Here is a 9,334-nt window from a genome sequence, read left to right as displayed (position 1 = left end):
CCAGCAGGTTCGTGAAAGACTTGAGCCCAGCTTGACCCTCGTTCCGATGGCGGTGATACCTTGGGTTTCTCTGTTCCTCAAGGAAGTAGAACTAAAAAAGCAGGTTTGGAACGGGAAGATGACGTAATCTGTTGCCAAATCCTTGACGCGAGGGTCGCGACTGTATTTTAAAGAGGTGACCAAGGTTACTCAATCGTCACCAAGGGGTGGACTACCACTCCAATGAATTCGACTTCAGGAAAAAATGTTGAAGAAGCAAAGCGACCACGCGACTTCATTAAATATTGCTAAAAGTGAAATCAAAATCAGTTTTGAGCCAGGTAGGAGTCGAACCTACAATCTTCTGATTCGTAGTCAGACGCGTTATCCATTACGCCACTGGCCCATGTGACTACTAGCTATCACTCCTACTGATATGTTTTAGTGCTGCAATAATGAGTGATCAACGTAAGGGGTCTCCGGTTGTCGCAGACGTGCACGTTCCTGAGCCACGCGCACAAAGGCCTCTGACAAGTACTCGGAATTGCAGCTGAGCACAAATGAATGCACCAACTTTTCTGAACCCTGCTGGACTTCACATGACATATATCTGAACCCTGCTGGACTTCACATGACTCCTTTCTGAAACCTGCTGGACTTCACATGACCTCTATCTGAACCCTGCTGGACTTCACATGACCTCTTTCTGAACCCTGCTGGACCTACTGCGACCTCTTTCTGTACCCTGCTGGACCTCCTATGACCTCTTTCTGAACCCTGCTGAACCTCCTCTGACCTCTTTCTGAACCCTGATTGACCTCCTACGACATCTTTCTGAACCCTGCTGGACTTCACATGACCTCTATCTGAACCCTGCTGGACTTCACATGACCTCTATCTGAACCCTGCTGGACTTCACATGACCTCTTTCTGAACCCTGCTGGACCTACTGCGACCTCTTTCTGTACCCTGCTGGACCTCCTATGACCTCTTTCTGAACCCTGCTGAACCTCCTCTGACCTCTTTCTGAACCCTGCTTGACCTCCTACGACATCTTTCTGAACACTGCTGGACTTCACATGACCGTGCCTTTTCACTGACGGTCTGCCAGTATTCGTTGGTCGACGTTGCAGATCCCAGTGTACTTCAGGAAGCATGGGCGAGCTTTCGCAGGCAGCCGGAACAAATGACAAATTCCTCCTCCAACCATATTTGAACGTTGGGCCTGGCCAGCAGGTTCGTGAAAGACTTGAGCCCAGCTTGACCCTCGTTCCGATGGCGGTGATACCTTGGGTTTCTCTGTTCCTCAAGGAAGTAGAACTAAAAAAGCAGGTTTGGAACGGGAAGATGACGTAATCTGTTGCCAAATCCTTGACGCGAGGGTCGCGACTGTATTTTAAAGAGGTGACCAAGGTTACTCAATCGTCACCAAGGGGTGGACTACCACTCCAATGAATTCGACTTCAGGAAAATATGTTGAAGAAGCAAAGCGACCACGCGACTTCATTAAATATTGCTAAAAGTGAAGTCAAAATCAGTTTTGAGCCAGGTAGGAGTCGAACCTACAATCTTCTGATTCGTAGTCAGACGCGTTATCCATTGCGCCACTGGCCCATGTGACTACTAGCTATCACTCCTACTGATATGTTTTAGTGCTGCAATAATGAGTGATCAACGTAAGGGGTCTCCGGTTGTCGCAGACGTGCACGTTCCTGAGCCACGCGCACAAAGGCCTCTGACAAGTACTCGGAATTGCAGCTGAACACAAATGAATGCACCAACTTTTCTGAACCCTGCTGGACTTCACATGACCTCTTTCTGAACCCTGCTGAACTTCACATGACCTCTATCTGAACCCTGCTGGACTTCACACGACCTCTATCTGAACCATGCTGGACTTCACATGACATATATCTGAACCCTGCTGGACCTACTGCGACCTCTTTCTGTACCCTGCTGGACCTCCTATGACCTCTTTCTGTACCCTGCTGGACCTCCTATGACCTCTTTCTGAACCCTGCTGAACCTCCTCTGACCTCTTTCTGAACCCTGCTGGACTTCACATGACATATATCTGAACCCTGCTGGACTTCACATGACTCCTTTCTGAACCCTGCTGGACTTCACATGACCTCTATCTGAACCCTGCTGGACTTCACATGACCTCTTTCTGAACCCTGCTGGACCTACTGCGACCTCTTTCTGAACCCTGCTGGACTTCACATGACCTCTTTCTGAACCCTGCTGGACCTACTGCGACCTCTTTCTGTACCCTGCTGGACCTCCTATGACCTCTTTCTGAACCCTGCTCAACCTCCTCTGACCTCTTTCTGAACCCTGATTGACCTCCTACGACATCTTTCTGAACCCTGCTGGACTTCACATGACCTCTATCTGAACCCTGCTGGACTTCACATGACCTCTTTCTGAACCCTGCTGGACCTACTGCGACCTCTTTCTGTACCCTGCTGGACCTCCTATGACCTCTTTCTGTACCCTGCTGGACCTCCTATGACCTCTTTCTGAACCCTGCTGAACCTCCTCTGACCTCTTTCTGAACCCTGCTTGACCTCCTACGACATCTTTCTGAACCCTGCTGGACTTCACATGACCGTGCCTTTTCACTGACGGTCTGCCAGTCTTCGTTGGTCGACGTTGCAGATCCCAGTGTACTTCAGGAAGCATGGGCGAGCTTTCGCAGGCAGCCGGAACAAATGACAAATTCCTCCTCCAACCATATTTGAACGTTGGGCCTGGCCAGCAGGTTCGTGAAAGACTTGAGCCCAGCTTGACCCTCGTTCCGATGGCGGTGATACCTTGGGTTTCTCTGTTCCTCAAGGAAGTAGAACTAAAAAAGCAAGTTTGGAACGGGAAGATGACGTAATCTGTTGCCAAATCCTTGACGCGAGGATCGCGACTGTATTTTAAAGAGGTGACCAAGGTTACTCAATCGTCACCAAGGGGTGGACTACCACTCCAATGAATTCGACTTCAGGAAAATATGTTCAAGAAGCAAAGCGCCCACGCGACTTCATTAAATATTGCTAAAAGTGAAGTCAAAATCAGTTTTGAGCCAGGTAGGAGTCGAACATACAATCTTCTGATTCGTAGTCAGACGCGTTATCCATTGCGCCACTGGCCCATGTGACTACTAGCTACCACTCCTACTAATATGTTTTAGTGCTGCAATAATGAGTGATCAACGGAAGGGGTCTCCGGTTGTCGCAGACGTGCACGTGCCTGAGCCACGCGCACAAAGGCCTCTGGCAAGTACTCGGAATTGCAGCTGAACACAAATGAATGCACCAACTTTTAGGAACCCTGCTGGACTTCACATGACCTCTTTCTGAACCCTGCTGAACTTCACATGACCTCTATCTGAACCCTGCTGGACTTCACACGACCTCTATCTGAACCATGCTGGACTTCACATGACATATATCTGAACCCTGCTGGACCTACTGCGACCTCTTTCTGTACCCTGCTGGACCTCCTATGACCTCTTTCTGTACCCTGCTGGACCTCCTATGACCTCTTTCTGAACCCTGCTGAACCTCCTCTGACCTCTTTCTGAACCCTGATTGACCTCCTACGACATCTTTCTGAACCCTGCTGGACTTCACATGACCTCTATCTGAACCCTGCTGGACTTCACATGACCTCTATCTGAACCCTGCTGGACTTCACATGACCTCTATCTGAACCCTGCTGGACTTCACATGACCTCTTTCTGTACCCTGCTGGACCTCCTATGACCTCTTTCTGTACCCTGCTGGACCTCCTATGACCTCTTTCTGAACCCTGCTGAACCTCCTCTGACCTCTTTCTGAACCCTGATTGACCTCCTACGACATCTTTCTGAACCCTGCTGGACTTCACATGACCTCTATCTGAACCCTGCTGGACTTCACATGACCTCTATCTGAACCCTGCTGGACTTCACATGACCTCTTTCTGAACCCTGCTGGACCTACTGCGACCTCTTTCTGTACCCTGCTGGACCTCCTATGACCTCTTTCTGAACCCTGCTGAACCTCCTCTGACCTCTTTCTGAACCCTGCTTGACCTCCTACGACATCTTTCTGAACCCTGCTGGACTTCACATGACCGTGCCTTTTCACTGACGGTCTGCCAGTCTTCGTTGGTCGACGTTGCAGATCCCAGTGTACTTCAGGAAGCATGGGCGAGCTTTCGCAGGCAGCCGGAACAAATGACAAATTCCTCCTCCAACCATATTTGAACGTTGGGCCTGGCCAGCAGGTTCGTGAAAGACTTGAGCCCAGCTTGACCCTCGTTCCGATGGCGGTGATACCTTGGGTTTCTCTGTTCCTCAAGGAAGTAGAACTAAAAAAGCAGGTTTGGAACGGGAAGATGACGTAATCTGTTGCCAAATCCTTGACGCGAGGGTCGCGACTGTATTTTAAAGAGGTGACCAAGGTTACTCAATCGTCACCAAGGGGTGGACTACCACTCCAATGAATTCGACTTCAGGGAAATATGTTGAAGAAGCAAAACGACCACGCGACTTCATTAAATATTGCTAAAAGTGAAGTCAAAATCAGTTTTGAGACAGGTAGGAGTCTGTTGTAGAATTTGTGTATGACTCACAGGACTCCAATGACCGGACACAGGTTACAAAAGGTCTAGTTTATTAAACTGTATTCACTTCATCCAATTACCAAATAATACCGCATTATTCAATGGCTGAGATTAACTCTTTTCCATGGTCCTTTTCGTTCGGCTGATGTTCCTCCGCCATGGTCCCGTTCGTCAGAGCTCCTCGCAGCAAGTCCTCTCGACTCCAGCCGCAGCTCCCGCTTATATGGACCAACTCGACTTAATCCTCTGTCCGCTGAACTCGTAATCTCTTCTCCGCTGACGTTACTGGTCGCCTTCCTGGCGCCAGCTAGCCCCCCCCTGTTGTGAGTTCCATTTATCAAACAATAGGGGGGTGCTCCAGCCTGGGGCTGTGACCAGGTGTTTCAAGAGATTATTGGTGTTCGTGCACATTCCTAACTCATTTACAAACTCGTCCTTCACAGAGTTTGCATGTAAAATGTATTTGCTTTGTTACCAGGTTAATTAATAAGTTACCAGTGCCAATTAATAAGTTACGCTGAGTTGCACTTCCACAATTCCCTCATCTTTTTGTTTTTTGTTTATATTAACCATTAATCTAAACATCAATATAAGTAAACAGTCAATCACTACAAGTAAACATCATTACAAGTATAAGTAAATAATCATAACTTTGGTAATCAAATTCCCTTAGGCATACACCGTCATCCTGCAAGAATCACAAAACATTTCGTTGGTCATTGACCCCTTCCATATCGTTCAATCTATTGCATTTGCATCACAAATATATTTTCAAAACAACACTTCACCATCACCAAGATACAACAATTTCACTTCATTTTCAAGTTTTGTAAAGCATCTGCACCATCTGGAAAAAAACGTTTGCCTCCACACAAATGTTGACTTTGTTTGAAAGGAAGGGCTGATCACTTGTGTTTGAATCCAGGTATAAAACATTTTCTCCTAATGTCTTCATAGCTCCTGCACTACTTCGTGTAGGATTTCGCTGTTGTGGTAACACTGCGGAGTCATAGACTGACCCTTCTCTCCATGTAGCATTCTTGCCACTTTTTTTGCTGTGGACCATAATGATTCCTTGAACAAGGCCTTCACCCAGTTGTAGTCGACTTGCCTCCTCCCTCATTGTGGGTGGGCAGCAAGTATTGGTGTGACGTTGATTGGCCAGCAAGATGTGGAACAGGGATGCCGGATGCATCCACACTGATGTTGGGACCATGGTGTTCAGGTCATTCATGGTCCTTACCAGGAGCAACCAGCAGAATCGTGCACAGCTGTTGTGACAAGGGCACAGCCGTTTTTTGCAGCTCCATGCTGGTTCCCCGGACGTTGGTGAAGTAATAACATATGTCCCCGCATTTCACAGAGGTTGCAGGTAAAATGTCGTTGTCCTGCAACTTCTGATGTGGTGAATGTTCGAAGTCTTCGAACAAGAGTAAGTGATCGCCTTTCTTTCATATGTTGCAGTGTGATCCAGGCAAATGGTCACATAAATTTCCTTGGTGAAGGTAAGCATTCATCTCCTAGTTACATGGGAGAATGTCTTCATCATTCTTTGAGAAAGAGGGTGTATGCCACGATTAACTTCATTTTTTAGCCACAAATTTTCTTTCTCGACCTTCTTCCCAATTCCGTTAGCAATCCCTCCAAACTGTGATCTCGTCTTATCCTTATGCTCAGTCACATCTGAATCTGCTTTCCGCACACACTGGATCAGATAGGGTACATCTTACCATGAAATCAGCATAATCATGTATATCTTCCGACAGTTTCACATTCAACAATTTGTTGTTTTTTCCTTAACACAAACGTTATATTCATTTATATGCGTCACACAAATAATATTCAATCAGGTATGTATTTTATTACTAATCTAAGAATAGCATTGTATATGATTACAATCACAAACGGGAATATCTAATTCCCAACAACAATTTTCCCAAACCAACAAATTAAGCATAATGTATTATTACCATAATTCCTCTCCACTTTTTCTTTTCCCTCTGTTTTTCTAACAGTGTGTCACTCGTGGTGATATGAGTTCACTGATATTGTAATTGACACAACTCATAACATTGTCGTTATGCCATTATCTTAATTCTACTGTTTATGTCGCCATAAAAGTCTTCCTTTTCTGGTTTCACATTTCTTTCCTCATTTGTCACTTCATGCGTTATCATCGTGTTGTTGGTTACCTTATTCAAACACACCGTCACTAAGGCTTTCAAGCAAGCCACCACTAAAACAATTGCCAATATAACTACTAAACCAACAAACAAGTCTGCTACTCCTTGTATATATTCATACCTATGACATAGTTATATGTCGATGACATTTAACATTATATACCAAACTAACAAGCTTCCTAAAAGGTAAATAAAGAAAATCCCTTAATATGTAACATAATCAGATTATTTGTCTTGCCCTGATCCCCCTATCTCCCGGGGTTGAACTCAATCCCCTGATCATGAGTGTAGTTGTGATACATTTTTCACTCATGTTGTATTAATATCAGCAGGTAATTGTATGTCATGTAGGCAAATAAATGTCACTATCCCAAGTAGGAATATCACATGTTGAAAATGTAATGTTTAACAATGCAAGGGGTGTTAAAATGTAATTCAAATGACTGTAAATCACGACTATCATTTATCTACCACTGAATGTTCTGCTGGGCTGCTAGGTGCAGCCTCATTTTCTGTGGGATCGTCCACCTTAGCCCCATGTCCTTGTTTGCAATGAGGGGCATGAATCCAACTTTCTATTTTGGGTCCATTTTTTTTTTTTTTTTCTATTCATATCAATCTCCTATGGTTTATCAATTTGTTCCAAAACACTGCAACCAAAGGTTTTAACCAAAGCTCTACCAAACTATTTCCAATTTGAACTCAAAATGCTAATTAAACAACAATTCAAAGAATTAACTTCAATGGGTCAACAAACTCATTTTATAAACAGATCTAATTTTCCCATCCAATAATTTTCCTTGCCAAATGTCATATTGCAACACTTTAATAAACCTTCGAAAAATGTCTCCCAAATCAATAAATTCCCTTTTTACTTCCCAAATACTCATCTGTAAATTACATATTCAATTACAGTTTTTTCCTATTTGTTCGGCCTAAATGGCCACTGAAGTGGCTGCCAACATGCAGTACCGTTTTTATCTACCAAGCAAGTATTCGTCCGCATAAGATCTCTACCAAAATGTTGTTTGTAAAAACAAATCTGGGATTTCTGATTACATGGATGCACACTCTCAGGACATTTCAGGCTGCTTGTTAACAATCCACTACGATTAATTAATTCCTTTACCCACAATCAAATAATTAGTACAAATTGAGGATATTATCCCTATCACATTCATTTATAGATTCATTATGTTGGATCTAAATTTTCTCCCACTGCTGCAAGGAAGAACAATAGCTCTAATAAGTCTTTGTAATATCTCACTTCATTTACCCAGCATCGAAGAATTTATTTACTATCCATTCCCATCTGTTAACCAGTGACTTTGTTTGAACTCCAAAACTTAATTTGATGAATCCCATGTGTATGGTACCACTTATTGAAACCCCTACTTTTGTAGAAAGTATCCAAGTAAGTGTTTTAATACACCCCCTTAACTGTTGCTCATCCATTTCTATGCACCCAGTGAGTACTACTGACACCAGTATGCCAATATAGGTGTGCGAGATTAACAAATATGTTGCAGGTACATGTAACAGCGCGTTCTGAGTATAAATAACGTAACAGCGCGTTCATGGCTGCCCCTTGGTTTAAGATGCACAATGCATTCCGTTTTAAAACTCACAATAGTTCCAATCAGCAAGATTTTCTTTACTATTTTCCCATATCATCTATGCCTAATACACATCCATACATGCAGCACAATTTATATGCTGATAAAATTCAAGTTTATATATATATATATAAATCCATGAGCAGAGTATTCTGGGAAGTCAGTGTAAGACCTCTCCCAAATTTGGATAATTTTGTACTCCCTCATTTCCTTTTATGAAGCTCATATCCATAAATAGCTGTTATTCTCATATAAATTCTATCAAAATGGAATCCCCAAATTACTCACAATTTTACTATTTAATTAATGGCTGCTCATAACCCAGCACATCAAATCTTTATATTCCATCTCCCTTGACAAAAGAGATAATGTTCATAATCAAATTTTATTTCTATTTTATTTTACGGATTCTCTGCATATTCAATCCCATCCACATAAAACTATCCATTTCCAGACAGGCACACTGTCGGTGTCAACAATCTTGTAAGATTGATACACAAAACAATAAAAACACTAACCTTGACACACAAAAATCCACACACACCTGCATTATGCGTATTTGTTTGCGTTGGAACTATTATTTACAGATCAAGATGGGTGTCAATTTTATTTCAATTTCATAAAATTTGTCCTTCAATTTTAGAAATGCTAATACACAAATGGACCAAAAGCTTATTCTTAGAAAACCCCTATGATGTCACATTGAAATTACCCTTTCAGTTCCCACAATAATTTATCCAAATTTGACTACACACCCATTTGCATGTCAGTCGACCACTGACCTATCAATCATGCGGAACACTAGTCCGAAATTCCCACCTGATCATCATGTGACTCTTGTCACTTAGTTTCAAAAATTTGCAAAGCAATTGTTCCAACTTTGTAAATTTAAAATTGTGTGCCCAACATAAAAGATCCAATTTCGGCATGTGATCAATTAATTACTAATTTGCTTAC

General features: G+C 43.3%; 1 non-coding gene across 1 annotated transcript; it reads right to left on the bottom strand.

Moving 5' to 3' along the window:
* Positions 1–312: 312 nt before the first annotated feature.
* Positions 313–385, bottom strand: TRNAR-ACG (transfer RNA arginine (anticodon ACG)). Its single transcript has one exon. It is a non-coding gene; the product is annotated as a tRNA-Arg (tRNA).
* Positions 386–9,334: the final 8,949 nt, after the last annotated feature.

The sequence above is a fragment of the Myxine glutinosa genome, chromosome 9 (assembly GCF_964187855.1).
Source record: "Myxine glutinosa chromosome 9, kmMyxGlut1.1, whole genome shotgun sequence".
Lineage (NCBI taxonomy): Eukaryota > Metazoa > Chordata > Myxini > Myxiniformes > Myxinidae > Myxine > Myxine glutinosa.
Note: the sequence above shows the minus strand (reverse complement) of the source record. Positions and strands in the feature narration are given on the sequence as shown.